Raw genomic sequence first — 25,366 nt, 5'->3', positions numbered from 1 at the left:
GGAGAGCCGTAGTGTGCGTCTGCACTAGACTGCATCCTAGCGAAAAGCTTTGACAGTGTGTCTCGCAGGGAGATAGCTTAGGAGCGCAGCGCACTTATGCCTCCCTTGTCCAGAAACACTGATTTGCTGCACACTCCAAAAACACTGCTCTTTCCTTGGTACTATGTAAGCTGCTGTCTGACGCCCGTTCTCTTCTGCCCACTCTTGCCCAGCTCGTTGTTTTAACGTGCACATGCCTTCCTGGCATTCAGTGCACAGTGAAAGCAATCGCAAAAGTCCAGCAGCTGCTGACTCCCAAACAGAAGGCGATGGCTACGTTCTTGCTTCTCGACAACTTAACGCAGCCCTTCATTTCTGCAGTTGCCATCGAGGTCTCTGCATGTCGGAGCCTCAGAGGACAAGCACGAGTTTCCCACGAGGGGCTGCATCAGGACGAAGTCAAAAATCAGGAAAATTGTCCTGGAACACCTTCCATAAGGATGCTAGAAGGGAATTGAAGAGGCAGGCGAGCGGCCACCACCGTCCAGTAGCAGTCCTTAGGGAGTGCGCAAAAGCCCGGTGCTCTTCGGCTTCGTTCTTCGCCCTCGTACAAGCTACCGCTCTGACCGGCTCCCGGAGCAGGAGAAGCGGCTGCTTCGCGCACACAACAGCGGAGCGGCAGCCGTACGCTCCGAAGCGCTGCTTCAGCCGAAAGTCGCCGGCCACCGGCGCTTCGCTTCGGACAGCTCCGGAGAGCCGTAGTGTGCGTCTGCACTAGACTGCATCCTAGCGAAAAGCTTTGGCAGTGTGTCTCGCAGGGAGATAGCTTAGGAGCGCAGCGTACTTATGCCTCCCTTGTCCAGAACACGATTTTACAGCACACACTAAAAACACTGCCCTTTCCAAGGCAAGATGCCAGATGCTCTCTGATGGCCGTGCTCTCTCCCTGCTCTTGCCCAGCTCGTTGTTTTAACGTGCACATGCCGTCCTGGCATTCAGTGCAGAGTGAAAGCAATCGCAAAAGTCCAGCAGCTGCTGACTCCCAAACACAAGGCGCTGGCTATGTTCTTGCTTCTCGACAACTCAATGCAGCCCTTCATTTCTGCAGTTGCCATCGAGGTCTCTGCATGTCGGAGCCTCAGAGGACGAGCACGAGTTTCCCACGAGGGGCTGCATCAGGACGAATACAAAAATCAGGAAAATTGTCCTGGAACACCTTCCATAAGGATGCTAGAAAGGAATTGAAGAGGCAGGCGAGCGGCCACCACCGTCCAGTAGCAGTCCTTAGGGTGTGTGCAAAAGCCCGGTGCTCTTCGGCTTCGTTCTTCGCCCCCGTACAAGCTACCGCTCTGTCCGGCTCCCGGAGCAGGAGAAGCGGCTGCTTCGCGCACACAAGAGCGGAGCGGCAGCCGTACGCTCCGAAGCGCTGCTTCAGCCGAAAGACGCCGGCCACCGGCGCTTGGCTTCGGACAGCAGCCGAGAGCCGTAGTGTGCGTCTGCACTAGACTGCATCCTAGCGAAAAGCTTTGACAGTGTGTCTCGCAGGGAGATAGCTTAGGAGCGCAGCGCACTTATGCCTCCCTTGTCCAGAAACACTGATTTGCTGCACACTCCAAAAACACTGCTCTTTCCATGGTACTATGTAAGCTGCTGTCTGACGCCCGTTCTCTTCTGCCCACTCTTGCCCAGCTGGTTGTTGCAGCGTGCACGTGCCTTCCTGGCATTAAGAGCACAGTGAAGGCAATCGCAAAAGTCCAGCAGCTGCTGACTCCCAAACACAAGGCGCTTGTCTACGTTCTTGCTTCTCGACAACTCAACGCAGCCCTTCATTTCTGCAGCTGCCATCGAGTTTTCTGTATCTCGAGCCTTCTGGGACGAGCACCAATTTCCCAGGAGGGGCTGCATCAGGACGAAGTCAAAACCCAGGAAAGTTGTCTCGGAACACCTTCAATAAAGCATGCCAGCAGTGCATTGAAAAGGCAGGGAGCTTTAGCCACCGTCCTCTAGCAGTCGCAAGGCTGTGCACACAATGTCGTCTCCCTGCGGCAACGTTCTTCGCCCTCGTACAAGCTACCGCTCTGACCGGCTCCCGGAGCAGGAGAAGCGGCTGCTTCGCGCACACAGAGCGGAGCGGCAGCCGTACGCTCCGAAGCGCTGCTTCAGCCGAAAGTCGCCGGCCACCGGCGCTTCGCTTCGGACAGCTCCGGAGAGCCGTAGTGTGCGTCTGCACTAGACTGCATCCTAGCGAAAAGCTTTGGCAGTGTGTCTCGCAGGGAGATAGCTTAGGAGCTCAGCGTACTTATGCCTCCCTTGTCCAGAACACGATTTTACAGCACACACTAAAAACACTGCCCTTTCCAAGGCAAGATGCCAGATGCTCTCTGATGGCCGTGCTCTCTCCCTGCTCTTGCCCAGCTCGTTGTTTTAACGTGCACATGCCGTCCTGGCATTCAGTGCACAGTGAAAGCAATCGCAAAAGTCCAGCAGCTGCTGACTCCCAAACACAAGGCGCTGGCTATGTTCTTGCTTCTCGACAACTCAATGCAGCCCTTCGTTTCTGCAGTTGCCATCGAGGTCTCTGCATGTCGGAGCCTCAGAGGACGAGCACGAGTTTCCCACGAGGGGCTGCATCAGGACGAATACAAAAATCAGGAAAATTGTCCTGGAACACCTTCCATAAGGATGCTAGAAGGGAATTGAAGAGGCAGGCGAGCGGCCACCACCGTCCAGTAGCAGTCCTTAGGGTGTGTGCAAAAGCCCGGTGCTCTTCGGCTTCGTTCTTCGCCCCCGTACAAGCTACCGCTCTGTCCGGCTCCCGGAGCAGGAGAAGCGGCTGCTTCGCGCACACAACAGCGGAGCGGCAGCCGTACGCTCCGAAGCGCTGCTTCAGCCGAAAGTCGCCGGCAACCGGCGCTTCGCTTCGGACAGCTCCGGAGAGCCGTAGTGTGCGTCTGCACTAGACTGCATCCTAGCGAAAAGCTTTGACAGTGTGTCTCGCAGGGAGATAGCTTAGGAGCGCAGCGCACTTATGCCTCCCTTGTCCAGAAACACTGATTTGCTGCACACTCCAAAAACACTGCTCTTTCCTTGGTACTATGTAAGCTGCTGTCTGACGCCCGTTCTCTTCTGCCCACTCTTGCCCAGCTCGTTGTTTTAACGTGCACATGCCTTCCTGGCATTCAGTGCACAGTGAAAGCAATCGCAAAAGTCCAGCAGCTGCTGACTCCCAAACAGAAGGCGATGGCTATGTTCTTGCTTCTCGACAACTTAACGCAGCCCTTCATTTCTGCAGTTGCCATCGAGGTCTCTGCATGTCGGAGCCTCAGAGGACAAGCACGAGTTTCCCACGAGGGGCTGCATCAGGACGAAGTCAAAAATCAGGAAAATTGTCCTGGAACACCTTCCATAAGGATGCTAGAAGGGAATTGAAGAGGCAGGCGAGCGGCCACCACCGTCCAGTAGCAGTCCTTAGGGAGTGCGCAAAAGCCCGGTGCTCTTCGGCTTCGTTCTTCGCCCTCGTACAAGCTACCGCTCTGACCGGCTCCCGGAGCAGGAGAAGCGGCTGCTTCGCGCACACAACAGCGGAGCGGCAGCCGTACGCTCCGAAGCGCTGCTTCAGCCGAAAGACGCCGGCAACCGGCGCTTGGCTTCGGACAGCAGCCGAGAGCCGTAGTGTGCGTCTGCACTAGACTGCATCCTAGCGAAAAGCTTTGGCAGTGTGTCTCGCAGGGAGATAGCTTAGGAGCGCAGCGTACTTATGCCTCCCTTGTCCAGAACACGATTTTACAGCACACACTAAAAACACTGCCCTTTCCAAGGCAAGATGCCAGATGCTCTCTGATGGCCGTGCTCTCTCCCTGCTCTTGCCCAGCTCGTTGTTTTAACGTGCACATGCCGTCCTGGCATTCAGTGCAGAGTGAAAGCAATCGCAAAAGTCCAGCAGCTGCTGACTCCCAAACACAAGGCGCTGGCTATGTTCTTGCTTCTCGACAACTCAATGCAGCCCTTCATTTCTGCAGTTGCCATCGAGGTCTCTGCATGTCGGAGCCTCAGAGGACGAGCACGAGTTTCCCACGAGGGGCTGCATCAGGACGAATACAAAAATCAGGAAAATTGTCCTGGAACACCTTCCATAAGGATGCTAGAAAGGAATTGAAGAGGCAGGCGAGCGGCCACCACCGTCCAGTAGCAGTCCTTAGGGTGTGTGCAAAAGCCCGGTGCTCTTCGGCTTCGTTCTTCGCCCCCGTACAAGCTACCGCTCTGTCCGGCTCCCGGAGCAGGAGAAGCGGCTGCTTCGCGCACACAAGAGCGGAGCGGCAGCCGTACGCTCCGAAGCGCTGCTTCAGCCGAAAGACGCCGGCCACCGGCGCTTGGCTTCGGACAGCAGCCGAGAGCCGTAGTGTGCGTCTGCACTAGACTGCATCCTAGCGAAAAGCTTTGACAGTGTGTCTCGCAGGGAGATAGCTTAGGAGCGCAGCGCACTTATGCCTCCCTTGTCCAGAAACACTGATTTGCTGCACACTCCAAAAACACTGCTCTTTCCATGGTACTATGTAAGCTGCTGTCTGACGCCCGTTCTCTTCTGCCCACTCTTGCCCAGCTGGTTGTTGCAGCGTGCACGTGCCTTCCTGGCATTAAGAGCACAGTGAAGGCAATCGCAAAAGTCCAGCAGCTGCTGACTCCCAAACACAAGGCGCTTGTCTACGTTCTTGCTTCTCGACAACTCAACGCAGCCCTTCATTTCTGCAGCTGCCATCGAGTTTTCTGTATCTCGAGCCTTCTGGGACGAGCACCAATTTCCCAGGAGGGGCTGCATCAGGACGAAGTCAAAACCCAGGAAAGTTGTCTCGGAACACCTTCAATAAAGCATGCCAGCAGTGCATTGAAAAGGCAGGGAGCTTTAGCCACCGTCCTCTAGCAGTCGCAAGGCTGTGCACACAATGTCGTCTCCCTGCGGCAACGTTCTTCGCCCTCGTACAAGCTACCGCACTGTCCGGCTCCCGGAGCAGGAGAAGCGGCTGCTTCGCGCACACAACAGCGGAGCGGCAGCCGTACGCTCCGAAGCGCTGCTTCAGCCGAAAGTCGCCGGCCACCGGCGCTTCGCTTCCGACAGCTCCGGAGAGCCGTAGTGTGCGTCTGCACTAGACTGCATCCTAGCGAAAAGCTTTGGCAGTGTGTCTCGCAGGGAGATAGCTTAGGAGCGCAGCGTACTTATGCCTCCCTTGCCCAGAAACACGATTTTATTGCAAACTCCAAAAACATTGCTCTTTCCAGGGCAATATATAAGCTGTTTTCTGACGGCCGTGATCTTTCGATTACTCTTGCCCAGCTCGTTGTTTCAGCGTGCACGTGCCGCCCTGACAATCAGTGCACAGTGAAAGCAATCGCAAAAGTCCAGCAGCTGCTGACTCCCAAACACAAGGCGTTTGTCTACGTTCTTGCTTCTCCACACTTCAACAGAGTCCTTCATTTCTGCAGCTGCCATCGAGTTTTCTGCATCTCGAGCCTTCTGGGACGAGCACCAATTTCCCAGGAGGGGGTGCATCAGGACGAAGTCAAAACCCAGGAAAGTTGTCTCGGAACACCTTCAATAAAGCATGCCAGCAGTGCAATGAAAAGGCAGGGAGCTTTAGCCACCGTCCTCCAGAATTGCCAAGGCTGTGCACACAATGTCGTCTCCCTGCGGCAACGTTCTTCGCCCTCGTACAAGCTACCGCTCTGACCGGCTCCCGGAGCAGGAGAAGCGGCTGCTTCGCGCACACAACAGCGGAGCGGCAGCCGTACGCTCCGAAGCGCTGCTTCAGCCGAAAGTCGCCGGCCACCGGCGCTTCGCTTCGGACAGCTCCGGAGAGCCGTAGTGTGCGTCTGCACTAGACTGCATCCTAGCGAAAAGCTTTGACAGTGTGTCTCGCAGGGAGATAGCTTAGGAGCGCAGCGCACTTATGCCTCCCTTGTCCAGAAACACTGATTTGCTGCACACTCCAAAAACACTGCTCTTTCCTTGGTACTATGTAAGCTGCTGTCTGACGCCCGTTCTCTTCTGCCCACTCTTGCCCAGCTGGTTGTTGCAGCGTGCACGTGCCTTCCTGGCATTAAGAGCACAGTGAAAGCAATCGCAAAAGTCCAGCAGCTGCTGACTCCCAAACACAAGGCGCTTGTCTACGTTCTTGCTTCTCGACAACTCAACGCAGCCCTTCATTTCTGCAGCTGCCATCGAGTTTTCTGTATCTCGAGCCTTCTGGGACGAGCACCAATTTCCCAGGAGGGGGTGCATCAGGACGAAGTCAAAACCCAGGAAAGTTGTCTCGGAACACCTTCAATAAAGCATGCCAGCAGTGCATTGAAAAGGCAGGGAGCTTTAGCCACCGTCCTCTAGCAGTCGCAAGGCTGTGCACACAATGTCGTCTCCCTGCGGCAACGTTCTTCGCCCTCGTACAAGCTACCGCACTGTCCGGCTCCCGGAGCAGGAGAAGCGGCTGCTTCGCGCACACAGAGCGGAGCGGCAGCCGTACGCTCCGAAGCGCTGCTTCAGCCGAAAGTCGCCGGCCACCGGCGCTTCGCTTCGGACAGCTCCGGAGAGCCGTAGTGTGCGTCTGCACTAGACTGCATCCTAGCGAAAAGCTTTGGCAGTGTGTCTCGCAGGGAGATAGCTTAGGAGCGCAGCGCACTTATGCCTCCCTTGCCCAGAAACACGATTTTATTGCAAACTCCAAAAACATTGCTCTTTCCAGGGCAATATATAAGCTGTTTTCTGACGGCCGTGATCTTTCGATTACTCTTGCCCAACTCGTTGTTTCAGCGTGCACGTGCCGCCCTGACAATCAGTGCACAGTGAAAGCAATCGCAAAAGTCCAGCAGCTGCTGACTCCCAAACACAAGGCGCTTGTCTACGTTCTTGCTTCTCCACACTTCAACAGAGTCCTTCATTTCTGCAGCTGCCATCGAGTTTTCTGCATCTCGAGCCTTCTGGGACGAGCACCAATTTCCCAGGAGGGGGTGCATCAGGACGAAGTCAAAACCCAGGAAAGTTGTCTCGGAACACCTTCAATAAAGCATGCCAGCAGTGCAATGAAAAGGCAGGGAGCTTTAGCCACCGTCCTCCAGAATTGCCAAGGCTGTGCACACAATGTCGTCTCCCTGCGGCAACGTTCTTCGCCCTCGTACAAGCTACCGCTCTGTCCGGCTCCCGGAGCAGGAGAAGCGGCTGCTTCGCGCACACAAGAGCGGAGCGGCAGCCGTACGCTCCGAAGCGCTGCTTCAGCCGAAAGACGCCGGCCACCGGCGCTTCGCTTCGGACAGCTCCGGAGAGCCGTAGTGTGCGTCTGCACTAGACTGCATCCTAGCGAAAAGCTTTGGCAGTGTGTCTCGCAGGGAGATAGCTTAGGAGCGCAGCGTACTTATGCCTCCCTTGCCCAGAAACACGATTTTACAGCACACACTATAAACCCTGCCCTTTCCAAGGCAAGATGCCAGATGCTCTCTGATGGCCGTGCTCTCTCCCTGCTCTTGCCCAGCTCGTTGTTTTAACGTGCACATGCCGTCCTGGCATTCAGTGCACAGTGAAAGCAATCGCAAAAGTCCAGCAGCTGCTGACTCCCAAACAGAAGGCGATGGCTATGTTCTTGCTTCTCGACAACTTAACGCAGCCCTTCGTTTCTGCAGTTGCCATCGAGGTCTCTGCATGTCGGAGCCTCAGAGGACAAGCACGAGTTTCCCACGAGGGGCTGCATCAGGACGAAGTCAAAAATCAGGAAAATTGTCCTGGAACACCTTCCATAAGGATGCTAGAAGGGAATTGAAGAGGCAGGCGAGCGGCCACCACCGTCCAGTAGCAGTCCTTAGGGAGTGCGCAAAAGCCCGGTGCTCTTCGGCTTCGTTCTTCGCCCTCGTACAAGCTACCGCTCTGACCGGCTCCCGGAGCAGGAGAAGCGGCTGCTTCGCGCACACAACAGCGGAGCGGCAGCCGTACGCTCCGAAGCGCTGCTTCAGCCGAAAGACGCCGGCAACCGGCGCTTGGCTTCGGACAGCAGCCGAGAGCCGTAGTGTGCGTCTGCACTAGACTGCATCCTAGCGAAAAGCTTTGGCAGTGTGTCTCGCAGGGAGATAGCTTAGGAGCGCAGCGTACTTATGCCTCCCTTGTCCAGAACACGATTTTACAGCACACACTAAAAACACTGCCCTTTCCAAGGCAAGATGCCAGATGCTCTCTGATGGCCGTGCTCTCTCCCTGCTCTTGCCCAGCTCGTTGTTTTAACGTGCACATGCCGTCCTGGCATTCAGTGCACAGTGAAAGCAATCGCAAAAGTCCAGCAGCTGCTGACTCCCAAACACAAGGCGCTGGCTATGTTCTTGCTTCTCGACAACTCAATGCAGCCCTTCATTTCTGCAGTTGCCATCGAGGTCTCTGCATGTCGGAGCCTCAGAGGACGAGCACGAGTTTCCCACGAGGGGCTGCATCAGGACGAATACAAAAATCAGGAAAATTGTCCTGGAACACCTTCCATAAGGATGCTAGAAAGGAATTGAAGAGGCAGGCGAGCGGCCACCACCGTCCAGTAGCAGTCCTTAGGGTGTGTGCAAAAGCCCGGTGCTCTTCGGCTTCGTTCTTCGCCCCCGTACAAGCTACCGCTCTGTCCGGCTCCCGGAGCAGGAGAAGCGGCTGCTTCGCGCACACAAGAGCGGAGCGGCAGCCGTACGCTCCGAAGCGCTGCTTCAGCCGAAAGACGCCGGCAACCGGCGCTTGGCTTCGGACAGCAGCCGAGAGCCGTAGTGTGCGTCTGCACTAGACTGCATCCTAGCGAAAAGCTTTGACAGTGTGTCTCGCAGGGAGATAGCTTAGGAGCGCAGCGCACTTATGCCTCCCTTGTCCAGAAACACTGATTTGCTGCACACTCCAAAAACACTGCTCTTTCCTTGGTACTATGTAAGCTGCTGTCTGACGCCCGTTCTCTTCTGCCCACTCTTGCCCAGCTGGTTGTTGCAGCGTGCACGTGCCTTCCTGGCATTAAGAGCACAGTGAAGGCAATCGCAAAAGTCCAGCAGCTGCTGACTCCCAAACACAAGGCGCTTGTCTACGTTCTTGCTTCTCGACAACTCAACGCAGCCCTTCATTTCTGCAGCTGCCATCGAGTTTTCTGTATCTCGAGCCTTCTGGGACGAGCACCAATTTCCCAAGAGGGGCTGCATCAGGACGAAGTCAAAACCCAGGAAAGTTGTCTCGGAACACCTTCAATAAAGCATGCCAGCAGTGCATTGAAAAGGCAGGGAGCTTTAGCCACCGTCCTCTAGCAGTCGCAAGGCTGTGCACACAATGTCGTCTCCCTGCGGCAACGTTCTTCGCCCTCGTACAAGCTACCGCACTGTCCGGCTCCCGGAGCAGGAGAAGCGGCTGCTTCGCGCACACAAGAGCGGAGCGGCAGCCGTACGCTCCGAAGCGCTGCTTCAGCCGAAAGTCGCCGGCCACCGGCGCTTCGCTTCGGACAGCTCCGGAGAGCCGTAGTGTGCGTCTGCACTAGACTGCATCCTAGCGAAAAGCTTTGGCAGTGTGTCTCGCAGGGAGATAGCTTAGGAGCGCAGCGCACTTATGCCTCCCTTGCCCAGAAACACGATTTTATTGCAAACTCCAAAAACATTGCTCTTTCCAGGGCAATATATAAGCTGTTTTCTGACGGCCGTGATCTTTCGATTACTCTTGCCCAGCTCGTTGTTTCAGCGTGCACGTGCCGCCCTGACAATCAGTGCACAGTGAAAGCAATCGCAAAAGTCCAGCAGCTGCTGACTCCCAAACACAAGGCGTTTGTCTACGTTCTTGCTTCTCCACACTTCAACAGAGTCCTTCATTTCTGCAGCTGCCATCGAGTTTTCTGCATCTCGAGCCTTCTGGGACGAGCACCAATTTCCCAGGAGGGGGTGCATCAGGACGAAGTCAAAACCCAGGAAAGTTGTCTCGGAACACCTTCAATAAAGCATGCCAGCAGTGCAATGAAAAGGCAGGGAGCTTTAGCCACCGTCCTCCAGAATTGCCAAGGCTGTGCACACAATGTCGTCTCCCTGCGGCAACGTTCTTCGCCCTCGTACAAGCTACCGCTCTGACCGGCTCCCGGAGCAGGAGAAGCGGCTGCTTCGCGCACACAACAGCGGAGCGGCAGCCGTACGCTCCGAAGCGCTGCTTCAGCCGAAAGTCGCCGGCAACCGGCGCTTCGCTTCGGACAGCTCCGGAGAGCCGTAGTGTGCGTCTGCACTAGACTGCATCCTAGCGAAAAGCTTTGACAGTGTGTCTCGCAGGGAGATAGCTTAGGAGCGCAGCGCACTTATGCCTCCCTTGTCCAGAAACACTGATTTGCTGCACACTCCAAAAACACTGCTCTTTCCTTGGTACTATGTAAGCTGCTGTCTGACGCCCGTTCTCTTCTGCCCACTCTTGCCCAGCTGGTTGTTGCAGCGTGCACGTGCCTTCCTGGCATTAAGAGCACAGTGAAAGCAATCGCAAAAGTCCAGCAGCTGCTGACTCCCAAACACAAGGCGCTTGTCTACGTTCTTGCTTCTCGACAACTCAACGCAGCCCTTCATTTCTGCAGCTGCCATCGAGTTTTCTGTATCTCGAGCCTTCTGGGACGAGCACCAATTTCCCAGGAGGGGGTGCATCAGGACGAAGTCAAAACCCAGGAAAGTTGTCTCGGAACACCTTCAATAAAGCATGCCAGCAGTGCATTGAAAAGGCAGGGAGCTTTAGCCACCGTCCTCTAGCAGTCGCAAGGCTGTGCACACAATGTCGTCTCCCTGCGGCAACGTTCTTCGCCCTCGTACAAGCTACCGCTCTGTCCGGCTCCCGGAGCAGGAGAAGCGGCTGCTTCGCGCACACAGAGCGGAGCGGCAGCCGTACGCTCCGAAGCGCTGCTTCAGCCGAAAGTCGCCGGCCACCGGCGCTTCGCTTCGGACAGCTCCGGAGAGCCGTAGTGTGCGTCTGCACTAGACTGCATCCTAGCGAAAAGCTTTGGCAGTGTGTCTCGCAGGGAGATAGCTTAGGAGCTCAGCGTACTTATGCCTCCCTTGTCCAGAACACGATTTTACAGCACACACTAAAAACACTGCCCTTTCCAAGGCAAGATGCCAGATGCTCTCTGATGGCCGTGCTCTCTCCCTGCTCTTGCCCAGCTCGTTGTTTTAACGTGCACATGCCGTCCTGGCATTCAGTGCACAGTGAAAGCAATCGCAAAAGTCCAGCAGCTGCTGACTCCCAAACACAAGGCGCTGGCTATGTTCTTGCTTCTCGACAACTCAATGCAGCCCTTCATTTCTGCAGTTGCCATCGAGGTCTCTGCATGTCGGAGCCTCAGAGGACGAGCACGAGTTTCCCACGAGGGGCTGCATCAGGACGAATACAAAAATCAGGAAAATTGTCCTGGAACACCTTCCATAAGGATGCTAGAAGGGAATTGAAGAGGCAGGCGAGCGGCCACCACCGTCCAGTAGCAGTCCTTAGGGTGTGTGCAAAAGCCCGGTGCTCTTCGGCTTCGTTCTTCGCCCCCGTACAAGCTACCGCTCTGACCGGCTCCCGGAGCAGGAGAAGCGGCTGCTTCGCGCACACAACAGCGGAGCGGCAGCCGTACGCTCCGAAGCGCTGCTTCAGCCGAAAGTCGCCGGCAACCGGCGCTTCGCTTCGGACAGCTCCGGAGAGCCGTAGTGTGCGTCTGCACTAGACTGCATCCTAGCGAAAAGCTTTGACAGTGTGTCTCGCAGGGAGATAGCTTAGGAGCGCAGCGCACTTATGCCTCCCTTGTCCAGAAACACTGATTTGCTGCACACTCCAAAAACACTGCTCTTTCCTTGGTACTATGTAAGCTGCTGTCTGACGCCCGTTCTCTTCTGCCCACTCTTGCCCAGCTCGTTGTTTTAACGTGCACATGCCTTCCTGGCATTCAGTGCACAGTGAAAGCAATCGCAAAAGTCCAGCAGCTGCTGACTCCCAAACAGAAGGCGATGGCTATGTTCTTGCTTCTCGACAACTTAACGCAGCCCTTCATTTCTGCAGTTGCCATCGAGGTCTCTGCATGTCGGAGCCTCAGAGGACAAGCACGAGTTTCCCACGAGGGGCTGCATCAGGACGAAGTCAAAAATCAGGAAAATTGTCCTGGAACACCTTCCATAAGGATGCTAGAAGGGAATTGAAGAGGCAGGCGAGCGGCCACCACCGTCCAGTAGCAGTCCTTAGGGAGTGCGCAAAAGCCCGGTGCTCTTCGGCTTCGTTCTTCGCCCTCGTACAAGCTACCGCTCTGACCGGCTCCCGGAGCAGGAGAAGCGGCTGCTTCGCGCACACAACAGCGGAGCGGCAGCCGTACGCTCCGAAGCGCTGCTTCAGCCGAAAGACGCCGGCAACCGGCGCTTGGCTTCGGACAGCAGCCGAGAGCCGTAGTGTGCGTCTGCACTAGACTGCATCCTAGCGAAAAGCTTTGGCAGTGTGTCTCGCAGGGAGATAGCTTAGGAGCGCAGCGTACTTATGCCTCCCTTGTCCAGAACACGATTTTACAGCACACACTAAAAACACTGCCCTTTCCAAGGCAAGATGCCAGATGCTCTCTGATGGCCGTGCTCTCTCCCTGCTCTTGCCCAGCTCGTTGTTTTAACGTGCACATGCCGTCCTGGCATTCAGTGCAGAGTGAAAGCAATCGCAAAAGTCCAGCAGCTGCTGACTCCCAAACACAAGGCGCTGGCTATGTTCTTGCTTCTCGACAACTCAATGCAGCCCTTCATTTCTGCAGTTGCCATCGAGGTCTCTGCATGTCGGAGCCTCAGAGGACGAGCACGAGTTTCCCACGAGGGGCTGCATCAGGACGAATACAAAAATCAGGAAAATTGTCCTGGAACACCTTCCATAAGGATGCTAGAAAGGAATTGAAGAGGCAGGCGAGCGGCCACCACCGTCCAGTAGCAGTCCTTAGGGTGTGTGCAAAAGCCCGGTGCTCTTCGGCTTCGTTCTTCGCCCCCGTACAAGCTACCGCTCTGTCCGGCTCCCGGAGCAGGAGAAGCGGCTGCTTCGCGCACACAAGAGCGGAGCGGCAGCCGTACGCTCCGAAGCGCTGCTTCAGCCGAAAGACGCCGGCCACCGGCGCTTGGCTTCGGACAGCAGCCGAGAGCCGTAGTGTGCGTCTGCACTAGACTGCATCCTAGCGAAAAGCTTTGACAGTGTGTCTCGCAGGGAGATAGCTTAGGAGCGCAGCGCACTTATGCCTCCCTTGTCCAGAAACACTGATTTGCTGCACACTCCAAAAACACTGCTCTTTCCATGGTACTATGTAAGCTGCTGTCTGACGCCCGTTCTCTTCTGCCCACTCTTGCCCAGCTGGTTGTTGCAGCGTGCACGTGCCTTCCTGGCATTAAGAGCACAGTGAAGGCAATCGCAAAAGTCCAGCAGCTGCTGACTCCCAAACACAAGGCGCTTGTCTACGTTCTTGCTTCTCGACAACTCAACGCAGCCCTTCATTTCTGCAGCTGCCATCGAGTTTTCTGTATCTCGAGCCTTCTGGGACGAGCACCAATTTCCCAGGAGGGGCTGCATCAGGACGAAGTCAAAACCCAGGAAAGTTGTCTCGGAACACCTTCAATAAAGCATGCCAGCAGTGCATTGAAAAGGCAGGGAGCTTTAGCCACCGTCCTCTAGCAGTCGCAAGGCTGTGCACACAATGTCGTCTCCCTGCGGCAACGTTCTTCGCCCTCGTACAAGCTACCGCACTGTCCGGCTCCCGGAGCAGGAGAAGCGGCTGCTTCGCGCACACAAGAGCGGAGCGGCAGCCGTACGCTCCGAAGCGCTGCTTCAGCCGAAAGTCGCCGGCCACCGGCGCTTCGCTTCGGACAGCTCCGGAGAGCCGTAGTGTGCGTCTGCACTAGACTGCATCCTAGCGAAAAGCTTTGGCAGTGTGTCTCGCAGGGAGATAGCTTAGGAGCGCAGCGCACTTATGCCTCCCTTGCCCAGAAACACGATTTTATTGCAAACTCCAAAAACATTGCTCTTTCCAGGGCAATATATAAGCTGTTTTCTGACGGCCGTGATCTTTCGATTACTCTTGCCCAGCTCGTTGTTTCAGCGTGCACGTGCCGCCCTGACAATCAGTGCACAGTGAAAGCAATCGCAAAAGTCCAGCAGCTGCTGACTCCCAAACACAAGGCGTTTGTCTACGTTCTTGCTTCTCCACACTTCAACAGAGTCCTTCATTTCTGCAGCTGCCATCGAGTTTTCTGCATCTCGAGCCTTCTGGGACGAGCACCAATTTCCCAGGAGGGGGTGCATCAGGACGAAGTCAAAACCCAGGAAAGTTGTCTCGGAACACCTTCAATAAAGCATGCCAGCAGTGCAATGAAAAGGCAGGGAGCTTTAGCCACCGTCCTCCAGAATTGCCAAGGCTGTGCACACAATGTCGTCTCCCTGCGGCAACGTTCTTCGCCCTCGTACAAGCTACCGCTCTGACCGGCTCCCGGAGCAGGAGAAGCGGCTGCTTCGCGCACACAACAGCGGAGCGGCAGCCGTACGCTCCGAAGCGCTGCTTCAGCCGAAAGTCGCCGGCAACCGGCGCTTCGCTTCGGACAGCTCCGGAGAGCCGTAGTGTGCGTCTGCACTAGACTGCATCCTAGCGAAAAGCTTTGACAGTGTGTCTCGCAGGGAGATAGCTTAGGAGCGCAGCGCACTTATGCCTCCCTTGTCCAGAAACACTGATTTGCTGCACACTCCAAAAACACTGCTCTTTCCTTGGTACTATGTAAGCTGCTGTCTGACGCCCGTTCTCTTCTGCCCACTCTTGCCCAGCTGGTTGTTGCAGCGTGCACGTGCCTTCCTGGCATTAAGAGCACAGTGAAAGCAATCGCAAAAGTCCAGCAGCTGCTGACTCCCAAACACAAGGCGCTTGTCTACGTTCTTGCTTCTCGACAACTCAACGCAGCCCTTCATTTCTGCAGCTGCCATCGAGTTTTCTGTATCTCGAGCCTTCTGGGACGAGCACCAATTTCCCAGGAGGGGGTGCATCAGGACGAAGTCAAAACCCAGGAAAGTTGTCTCGGAACACCTTCAATAAAGCATGCCAGCAGTGCATTGAAAAGGCAGGGAGCTTTAGCCACCGTCCTCTAGCAGTCGCAAGGCTGTGCACACAATGTCGTCTCCCTGCGGCAACGTTCTTCGCCCTCGTACAAGCTACCGCACTGTCTGGCTCCCGGAGCAGGAGAAGCGGCTGCTTCGCGCACACAGAGCGGAGCGGCAGCCGTACGCTCCGAAGCGCTGCTTCAGCCGAAAGTCGCCGGCCACCGGCGCTTCGCTTCGGACAGCTCCGGAGAGCCGTAGTGTGCGTCTGCACTAGACTGCATCCTAGCGAAAAGCTTTGGCAGTGTGTCTCGCAGGGAGATAGCTTAGGAGCGCAGCGCACTTATGCCTCCCTTGCCCAGAAACACGATTTTATTGCAAACTCCAAAAACATTGCTCTTTCCAGGGCAATATATAAGCTGTTTTCTGACGGCCGTGATCTTTCGATTACTCTTGCCCAACTCGTTGTTTCAGCGTGCACGTGCCGCCCTGACAATCAGTGCACAGTGAAAGCAATCGCAAAAGTCCAGCAGCTGCTGACTCCCAAACACAAGGCGCTTGTCTACGTTCTTGCTTCTCCACACTTCAACAGAGTCCTTCATTTCTGCAGCTGCCATCGAGTTTTCTGCATCTCGAGCCTTCTGGGACGAGCACCAATTTCCCAGGAGGGGGTGCATCAGGACGAAGTCAAAACCCAGGAAAGTTGTCTCGGAACACCTTCAATAAAGCATGCCAGCAGTGCATTGAAAAGGCAGGGAGCTTTAGCCACCGTCCTCCAGAATTGCCAAGGCTGTGCACACAATGTCGTCTCCCTGCGGCAACGTTCTTCGCCCTCGTGCAAGCTACCGCTCTGTCCGGCTCCCGGAGCAGGAGAAGCGGCTGCTTCGCGCACACAACAGCGGAGCGGCAGCCGTACGCTCCGAAGCGCTGCTTCAGCCGAAAGTCGCCGGCCACCGGCGCTTCGCTTCGGACAGCTCCGGAGAGCCGTAGTGTGCGTCTGCACTAGACTGCATCCTAGCGAAAAGCTTTGGCAGTGTGTCTCGCAGGGAGATAGCTTAGGAGCGCAGCGTACTTATGCCTCCCTTGTCCAGAACACGATTTTACAGCACACACTAAAAACACTGCCCTTTCCAAGGCAAGATGCCAGATGCTCTCTGATGGCCGTGCTCTCTCCCTGCTCTTGCCCAGCTCGTTGTTTTAACGTGCACATGCCGTCCTGGCATTCAGTGCACAGTGAAAGCAATCGCAAAAGTCCAGCAGCTGCTGACTCCCAAACACAAGGCGCTGGCTATGTTCTTGCTTCTCGACAACTCAATGCAGCCCTTCGTTTCTGCAGTTGCCATCGAGGTCTCTGCATGTCGGAGCCTCAGAGGACGAGCACGAGTTTCCCACGAGGGGCTGCATCAGGACGAATACAAAAATCAGGAAAATTGTCCTGGAACACCTTCCATAAGGATGCTAGAAGGGAATTGAAGAGGCAGGCGAGCGGCCACCACCGTCCAGTAGCAGTCCTTAGGGTGTGTGCAAAAGCCCGGTGCTCTTCGGCTTCGTTCTTCGCCCCCGTACAAGCTACCGCTCTGTCCGGCTCCCGGAGCAGGAGAAGCGGCTGCTTCGCGCACACAACAGCGGAGCGGCAGCCGTACGCTCCGAAGCGCTGCTTCAGCCGAAAGTCGCCGGCAACCGGCGCTTGGCTTCGGACAGCAGCCGAGAGCCGTAGTGTGCGTCTGCACTAGACTGCATCCTAGCGAAAAGCTTTGACAGTGTGTCTCGCAGGGAGATAGCTTAGGAGCGCAGCGCACTTATGCCTCCCTTGTCCAGAAACACTGATTTGCTGCACACTCCAAAAACACTGCTCTTTCCTTGGTACTATGTAAGCTGCTGTCTGACGCCCGTTCTCTTCTGCCCACTCTTGCCCAGCTCGTTGTTTTAACGTGCACATGCCTTCCTGGCATTCAGTGCACAGTGAAAGCAATCGCAAAAGTCCAGCAGCTGCTGACTCCCAAACAGAAGGCGATGGCTATGTTCTTGCTTCTCGACAACTTAACGCAGCCCTTCGTTTCTGCAGTTGCCATCGAGGTCTCTGCATGTCGGAGCCTCAGAGGACAAGCACGAGTTTCCCACGAGGGGCTGCATCAGGACGAAGTCAAAAATCAGGAAAATTGTCCTGGAACACCTTCCATAAGGATGCTAGAAGGGAATTGAAGAGGCAGGCGAGCGGCCACCACCGTCCAGTAGCAGTCCTTAGGGAGTGCGCAAAAGCCCGGTGCTCTTCGGCTTCGTTCTTCGCCCTCGTACAAGCTACCGCTCTGACCGGCTCCCGGAGCAGGAGAAGCGGCTGCTTCGCGCACACAACAGCGGAGCGGCAGCCGTACGCTCCGAAGCGCTGCTTCAGCCGAAAGACGCCGGCAACCGGCGCTTGGCTTCGGACAGCAGCCGAGAGCCGTAGTGTGCGTCTGCACTAGACTGCATCCTAGCGAAAAGCTTTGGCAGTGTGTCTCGCAGGGAGATAGCTTAGGAGCGCAGCGTACTTATGCCTCCCTTGTCCAGAACACGATTTTACAGCACACACTAAAAACACTGCCCTTTCCAAGGCAAGATGCCAGATGCTCTCTGATGGCCGTGCTCTCTCCCTGCTCTTGCCCAGCTCGTTGTTTTAACGTGCACATGCCGTCCTGGCATTCAGTGCACAGTGAAAGCAATCGCAAAAGTCCAGCAGCTGCTGACTCCCAAACACAAGGCGCTGGCTATGTTCTTGCTTCTCGACAACTCAATGCAGCCCTTCATTTCTGCAGTTGCCATCGAGGTCTCTGCATGTCGGAGCCTCAGAGGACGAGCACGAGTTTCCCACGAGGGGCTGCATCAGGACGAATACAAAAATCAGGAAAATTGTCCTGGAACACCTTCCATAAGGATGCTAGAAAGGAATTGAAGAGGCAGGCGAGCGGCCACCACCGTCCAGTAGCAGTCCTTAGGGTGTGTGCAAAAGCCCGGTGCTCTTCGGCTTCGTTCTTCGCCCCCGTACAAGCTACCGCTCTGTCCGGCTCCCGGAGCAGGAGAAGCGGCTGCTTCGCGCACACAAGAGCGGAGCGGCAGCCGTACGCTCCGAAGCGCTGCTTCAGCCGAAAGACGCCGGCCACCGGCGCTTGGCTTCGGACAGCAGCCGAGAGCCGTAGTGTGCGTCTGCACTAGACTGCATCCTAGCGAAAAGCTTTGACAGTGTGTCTCGCAGGGAGATAGCTTAGGAGCGCAGCGCACTTATGCCTCCCTTGTCCAGAAACACTGATTTGCTGCACACTCCAAAAACACTGCTCTTTCCATGGTACTATGTAAGCTGCTGTCTGACGCCCGTTCTCTTCTGCCCACTCTTGCCCAGCTGGTTGTTGCAGCGTGCACGTGCCTTCCTGGCATTAAGAGCACAGTGAAGGCAATCGCAAAAGTCCAGCAGCTGCTGACTCCCAAACACAAGGCGCTTGTCTACGTTCTTGCTTCTCGACAACTCAACGCAGCCCTTCATTTCTGCAGCTGCCATCGAGTTTTCTGTATCTCGAGCCTTCTGGGACGAGCACCAATTTCCCAGGAGGGGCTGCATCAGGACGAAGTCAAAACCCAGGAAAGTTGTCTCGGAACACCTTCAATAAAGCATGCCAGCAGTGCATTGAAAAGGCAGGGAGCTTTAGCCACCGTCCTCTAGCAGTCGCAAGGCTGTGCACACAATGTCGTCTCCCTGCGGCAACGTTCTTCGCCCTCGTACAAGCTACCGCACTGTCCGGCTCCCGGAGCAGGAGAAGCGGCTGCTTCGCGCACACAAGAGCGGAGCGGCAGCCGTACGCTCCGAAGCGCTGCTTCAGCCGAAAGTCGCCGGCCACCGGCGCTTCGCTTCGGACAGCTCCGGAGAGCCGTAGTGTGCGTCTGCACTAGACTGCATCCTAGCGAAAAGCTTTGGCAGTGTGTCTCGCAGGGAGATAGCTTAGGAGCGCAGCGCACTTATGCCTCCCTTGCCCAGAAACACGATTTTATTGCAAACTCCAAAAACATTGCTCTTTCCAGGGCAATATATAAGCTGTTTTCTGACGGCCGTGATCTTTCGATTACTCTTGCCCAACTCGTTGTTTCAGCGTGCACGTGCCGCCCTGACAATCAGTGCACAGTGAAAGCAATCGCAAAAGTCCAGCAGCTGCTGACTCCCAAACACAAGGCGTTTGTCTACGTTCTTGCTTCTCCACACTTCAACAGAGTCCTTCATTTCTGCAGCTGCCATCGAGTTTTCTGCATCTCGAGCCTTCTGGGACGAGCACCAATTTCCCAGGAGGGGGTGCATCAGGACGAAGTCAAAACCCAGGAAAGTTGTCTCGGAACACCTTCAATAAAGCATGCCAGCAGTGCAATGAAAAGGCAGGGAGCTTTAGCCACCGTCCTCCAGAATTGCCAAGGCTGTGCACACAATGTCGTCTCCCTGCGGCAACGTTCTTCGCCCTCGTACAAGCTACCGCTCTGACCGGCTCCCGGAGCAGGAGAAGCGGCTGCTTCGCGCACACAACAGCGGAGCGGCAGCCGTACGCTCCGAAGCGCTGCTTCAGCCGAAAGTCGCCGGCAACCGGCGCTTCGCTTCGGACAGCTCCGGAGAGCCGTAGTGTGCGTCTGCACTAGACTGCATCCTAGCGAAAAGCTTTGACAGTGTGTCTCGCAGGGAGATAGCTTAGGAGCGCAGCGCACTTATGCCTCCCTTGTCCAGAAACACTGATTTGCTGCACACTCCAAAAACACTGCTCTTTCCTTGGTACTATGTAAGCTGCTGTCTGACGCCCGTTCTCTTCTGCCCACTCTTGCCCAGCTGGTTGTTGCAGCGTGCACGTGCCTTCCTGGCATTAAGAGCACAGTGAAAGCAATCGCAAAAGTCCAGCAGCTGCTGACTCCCAAACACAAGGCGCTTGTCTACGTTCTTGCTTCTCGACAACTCAACGCAGCCCTTCATTTCTGCAGCTGCCATCGAGTTTTCTGTATCTCGAGCCTTCTGGGACGAGCACCAATTTCCCAGGAGGGGGTGCATCAGGACGAAGTCAAAACCCAGGAAAGTTGTCTCGGAACACCTTCAATAAAGCATGCCAGCAGTGCATTGAAAAGGCAGGGAGCTTTAGCCACCGTCCTCTAGCAGTCGCAAGGCTGTGCACACAATGTCGTCTCCCTGCGGCAACGTTCTTCGCCCTCGTACAAGCTACCGCACTGTCCGGCTCCCGGAGCAGGAGAAGCGGCTGCTTCGCGCACACAGAGCGGAGCGGCAGCCGTACGCTCCGAAGCGCTGCTTCAGCCGAAAGTCGCCGGCCACCGGCGCTTCGCTTCGGACAGCTCCGGAGAGCCGTAGTGTGCGTCTGCACTAGACTGCATCCTAGCGAAAAGCTTTGGCAGTGTGTCTCGCAGGGAGATAGCTTAGGAGCGCAGCGCACTTATGCCTCCCTTGCCCAGAAACACGATTTTATTGCAAACTCCAAAAACATTGCTCTTTCCAGGGCAATATATAAGCTGTTTTCTGACGGCCGTGATCTTTCGATTACTCTTGCCCAACTCGTTGTTTCAGCGTGCACGTGCCGCCCTGACAATCAGTGCACAGTGAAAGCAATCGCAAAAGTCCAGCAGCTGCTGACTCCCAAACACAAGGCGCTTGTCTACGTTCTTGCTTCTCCACACTTCAACAGAGTCCTTCATTTCTGCAGCTGCCATCGAGTTTTCTGCATCTCGAGCCTTCTGGGACGAGCACCAATTTCCCAGGAGGGGGTGCATCAGGACGAAGTCAAAACCCAGGAAAGTTGTCTCGGAACACCTTCAATAAAGCATGCCAGCAGTGCATTGAAAAGGCAGGGAGCTTTAGCCACCGTCCTCCAGAATTGCCAAGGCTGTGCACACAATGTCGTCTCCCTGCGGCAACGTTCTTCGCCCTCGTGCAAGCTACCGCTCTGTCCGGCTCCCGGAGCAGGAGAAGCGGCTGCTTCGCGCACACAACAGCGGAGCGGCAGCCGTACGCTCCGAAGCGCTGCTTCAGCCGAAAGACGCCGGCCACCGGCGCTTCGCTTCCGACAGCTCCGGAGAGCCGTAGTGTGCGTCTGCACTAGACTGCATCCTAGCGAAAAGCTTTGGCAGTGTGTCTCGCAGGGAGATAGCTTAGGAGCGCAGCGTACTTATGCCTCCCTTGTCCAGAACACGATTTTACAGCACACACTAAAAACACTGCCCTTTCCAAGGCAAGATGCCAGATGCTCTCTGATGGCCGTGCTCTCTCCCTGCTCTTGCCCAGCTCGTTGTTTTAACGTGCACATGCCGTCCTGGCATTCAGTGCACAGTGAAAGCAATCGCAAAAGTCCAGCAGCTGCTGACTCCCAAACACAAGGCGCTGGCTATGTTCTTGCTTCTCGACAACTCAATGCAGCCCTTCGTTTCTGCAGTTGCCATCGAGGTCTCTGCATGTCGGAGCCTCAGAGGACGAGCACGAGTTTCCCACGAGGGGCTGCATCAGGACGAATACAAAAATCAGGAAAATTGTCCTGGAACACCTTCCATAAGGATGCTAGAAGGGAATTGAAGAGGCAGGCGAGCGGCCACCACCGTCCAGTAGCAGTCCTTAGGGTGTGTGCAAAAGCCCGGTGCTCTTCGGCTTCGTTCTTCGCCCCCGTACAAGCTACCGCTCTGTCCGGCTCCCGGAGCAGGAGAAGCGGCTGCTTCGCGCACACAACAGCGGAGCGGCAGCCGTACGCTCCGAAGCGCTGCTTCAGCCGAAAGTCGCCGGCAACCGGCGCTTGGCTTCGGACAGCAGCCGAGAGCCGTAGTGTGCGTCTGCACTAGACTGCATCCTAGCGAAAAGCTTTGACAGTGTGTCTCGCAGGGAGATAGCTTAGGAGCGCAGCGCACTTATGCCTCCCTTGTCCAGAAACACTGATTTGCTGCACACTCCAAAAACACTGCTCTTTCCTTGGTACTATGTAAGCTGCTGTCTGACGCCCGTTCTCTTCTGCCCACTCTTGCCCAGCTCGTTGTTTTAACGTGCACATGCCTTCCTGGCATTCAGTGCACAGTGAAAGCAATCGCAAAAGTCCAGCAGCTGCTGACTCCCAAACAGAAGGCGATGGCTATGTTCTTGCTTCTCGACAACTTAACGCAGCCCTTCGTTTCTGCAGTTGCCATCGAGGTCTCTGCATGTCGGAGCCTCAGAGGACAAGCACGAGTTTCCCACGAGGGGCTGCATCAGGACGAAGTCAAAAATCAGGAAAATTGTCCTGGAACACCTTCCATAAGGATGCTAGAAGGGAATTGAAGAGGCAGGCGAGCGGCCACCACCGTCCAGTAGCAGTCCTTAGGGAGTGCGCAAAAGCCCGGTGCTCTTCGGCTTCGTTCTTCGCCCTCGTACAAGCTACCGCTCTGACCGGCTCCCGGAGCAGGAGAAGCGGCTGCTTCGCGCACACAACAGCGGAGCGGCAGCCGTACGCTCCGAAGCGCTGCTTCAGCCGAAAGACGCCGGCAACCGGCGCTTGGCTTCGTACAGCAGCCGAGAGCCGTAGTGTGCGTCTGCACTAGACTGCATCCTAGCGAAAAGGTTTGGCAGTGTGTCTCGCAGGGAGATAGCTTAGGAGCGCAGCGTACTTATGCCTCCCTTGTCCAGAACACGATTTTACAGCACACACTAAAAACACTGCCCTTTCCAAGGCAAGATGCCAGATGCTCTCTGATGGCCGTGCTCTCTCCCTGCTCTTGCCCAGCTCGTTGTTTTAACGTGCACATGCCGTCCTGGCATTCAGTGCAGAGTGAAAGCAATCGCAAAAGTCCAGCAGCTGCTGACTCCCAAACACAAGGCGCTGGCTATGTTCTTGCTTCTCGACAACTCAATGCAGCCCTTCATTTCTGCAGTTGCCATCGAGGTCTCTGCATGTCGGAGCCTCAGAGGACGAGCACGAGTTTCCCACGAGGGGCTGCATCAGGACGAATACAAAAATCAGGAAAATTGTCCTGGAACACCTTCCATAAGGATGCTAGAAGGGAATTGAAGAGGCAGGCGAGCGGCCACCACCGTCCAGTAGCAGTCCTTAGGGTGTGTGCAAAAGCCCGGTGCTCTTCGGCTTCGTTCTTCGCCCCCGTACAAGCTACCGCTCTGTCCGGCTCCCGGAGCAGGAGAAGCGGCTGCTTCGCGCACACAAGAGCGGAGCGGCAGCCGTACGCTCCGAAGCGCTGCTTCAGCCGAAAGACGCCGGCCACCGGCGCTTGGCTTCGGACAGCAGCCGAGAGCCGTAGTGTGCGTCTGCACTAGACTGCATCCTAGCGAAAAGCTTTGACAGTGTGTCTCGCAGGGAGATAGCTTAGGAGCGCAGCGCACTTATGCCTCCCTTGTCCAGAAACACTGATTTGCTGCACACTCCAAAAACACTGCTCTTTCCATGGTACTATGTAAGCTGCTGTCTGACGCCCGTTCTCTTCTGCCCACTCTTGCCCAGCTGGTTGTTGCAGCGTGCACGTGCCTTCCTGGCATTAAGAGCACAGTGAAGGCAATCGCAAAAGTCCAGCAGCTGCTGACTCCCAAACACAAGGCGCTTGTCTACGTTCTTGCTTCTCGACAACTCAACGCAGCCCTTCATTTCTGCAGCTGCCATCGAGTTTTCTGTATCTCGAGCCTTCTGGGACGAGCACCAATTTCCCAGGAGGGGCTGCATCAGGACGAAGTCAAAACCCAGGAAAGTTGTCTCGGAACACCTTCAATAAAGCATGCCAGCAGTGCATTGAAAAGGCAGGGAGCTTTAGCCACCGTCCTCTAGCAGTCGCAAGGCTGTGCACACAATGTCGTCTCCCTGCGGCAACGTTCTTCGCCCTCGTACAAGCTACCGCACTGTCCGGCTCCCGGAGCAGGAGAAGCGGCTGCTTCGCGCACACAACAGCGGAGCGGCAGCCGTACGCTCCGAAGCGCTGCTTCAGCCGAAAGTCGCCGGCCACCGGCGCTTCGCTTCGGACAGCTCCGGAGAGCCGTAGTGTGCGTCTGCACTAGACTGCATCCTAGCGAAAAGCTTTGGCAGTGTGTCTCGCAGGGAGATAGCTTAGGAGCGCAGCGCACTTATGCCTCCCTTGCCCAGAAACACGATTTTATTGCAAACTCCAAAAACATTGCTCTTTCCAGGGCAATATATAAGCTGTTTTCTGACGGCCGTGATCTTTCGATTACTCTTGCCCAGCTCGTTGTTTCAGCGTGCACGTGCCGCCCTGACAATCAGTGCACAGTGAAAGCAATCGCAAAAGTCCAGCAGCTGCTGACTCCCAAACACAAGGCGTTTGTCTACGTTCTTGCTTCTCCACACTTCAACAGAGTCCTTCATTTCTGCAGCTGCCATCGAGTTTTCTGCATCTCGAGCCTTCTGGGACGAGCACCAATTTCCCAGGAGGGGGTGCATCAGGACGAAGTCAAAACCCAGGAAAGTTGTCTCGGAACACCTTCAATAAAGCATGCCAGCAGTGCAATGAAAAGGCAGGGAGCTTTAGCCACCGTCCTCCAGAATTGCCAAGGCTGTGCACACAATGTCGTCTCCCTGCGGCAACGTTCTTCGCCCTCGTACAAGCTACCGCTCTGACCGGCTCCCGGAGCAGGAGAAGCGGCTGCTTCGCGCACACAACAGCGGAGCGGCAGCCGTACGCTCCGAAGCGCTGCTTCAGCCGAAAGTCGCCGGCAACCGGCGCTTCGCTTCGGACAGCTCCGGAGAGCCGTAGTGTGCGTCTGCACTAGACTGCATCCTAGCGAAAAGCTTTGACAGTGTGTCTCGCAGGGAGATAGCTTAGGAGCGCAGCGTACTTATGCCTCCCTTGTCCAGAAACACTGATTTGCTGCACACTCCAAAAACACTGCTCTTTCCTTGGTACTATGTAAGCTGCTGTCTGACGCCCGTTCTCTTCTGCCCACTCTTGCCCAGCTGGTTGTTGCAGCGTGCACGTGCCTTCCTGGCATTAAGAGCACAGTGAAAGCAATCGCAAAAGTCCAGCAGCTGCTGACTCCCAAACACAAGGCGCTTGTCTACGTTCTTGCTTCTCGACAACTCAACGCAGCCCTTCATTTCTGCAGCTGCCATCGAGTTTTCTGTATCTCGAGCCTTCTGGGACGAGCACCAATTTCCCAGGAGGGGGTGCATCAGGACGAAGTCAAAACCCAGGAAAGTTGTCTCGGAACACCTTCAATAAAGCATGCCAGCAGTGCATTGAAAAGGCAGGGAGCTTTAGCCACCGTCCTCTAGCAGTCGCAAGGCTGTGCACACAATGTCGTCTCCCTGCGGCAACGTTCTTCGCCCTCGTACAAGCTACCGCACTGTC

Source organism: Lonchura striata, chromosome 12 (genome assembly GCF_050655825.1).
Source record: "Lonchura striata isolate lonStrDom1 chromosome 12, ASM5065582v1, whole genome shotgun sequence".
NCBI lineage: Eukaryota > Metazoa > Chordata > Aves > Passeriformes > Estrildidae > Lonchura > Lonchura striata.
Note: the sequence above shows the minus strand (reverse complement) of the source record.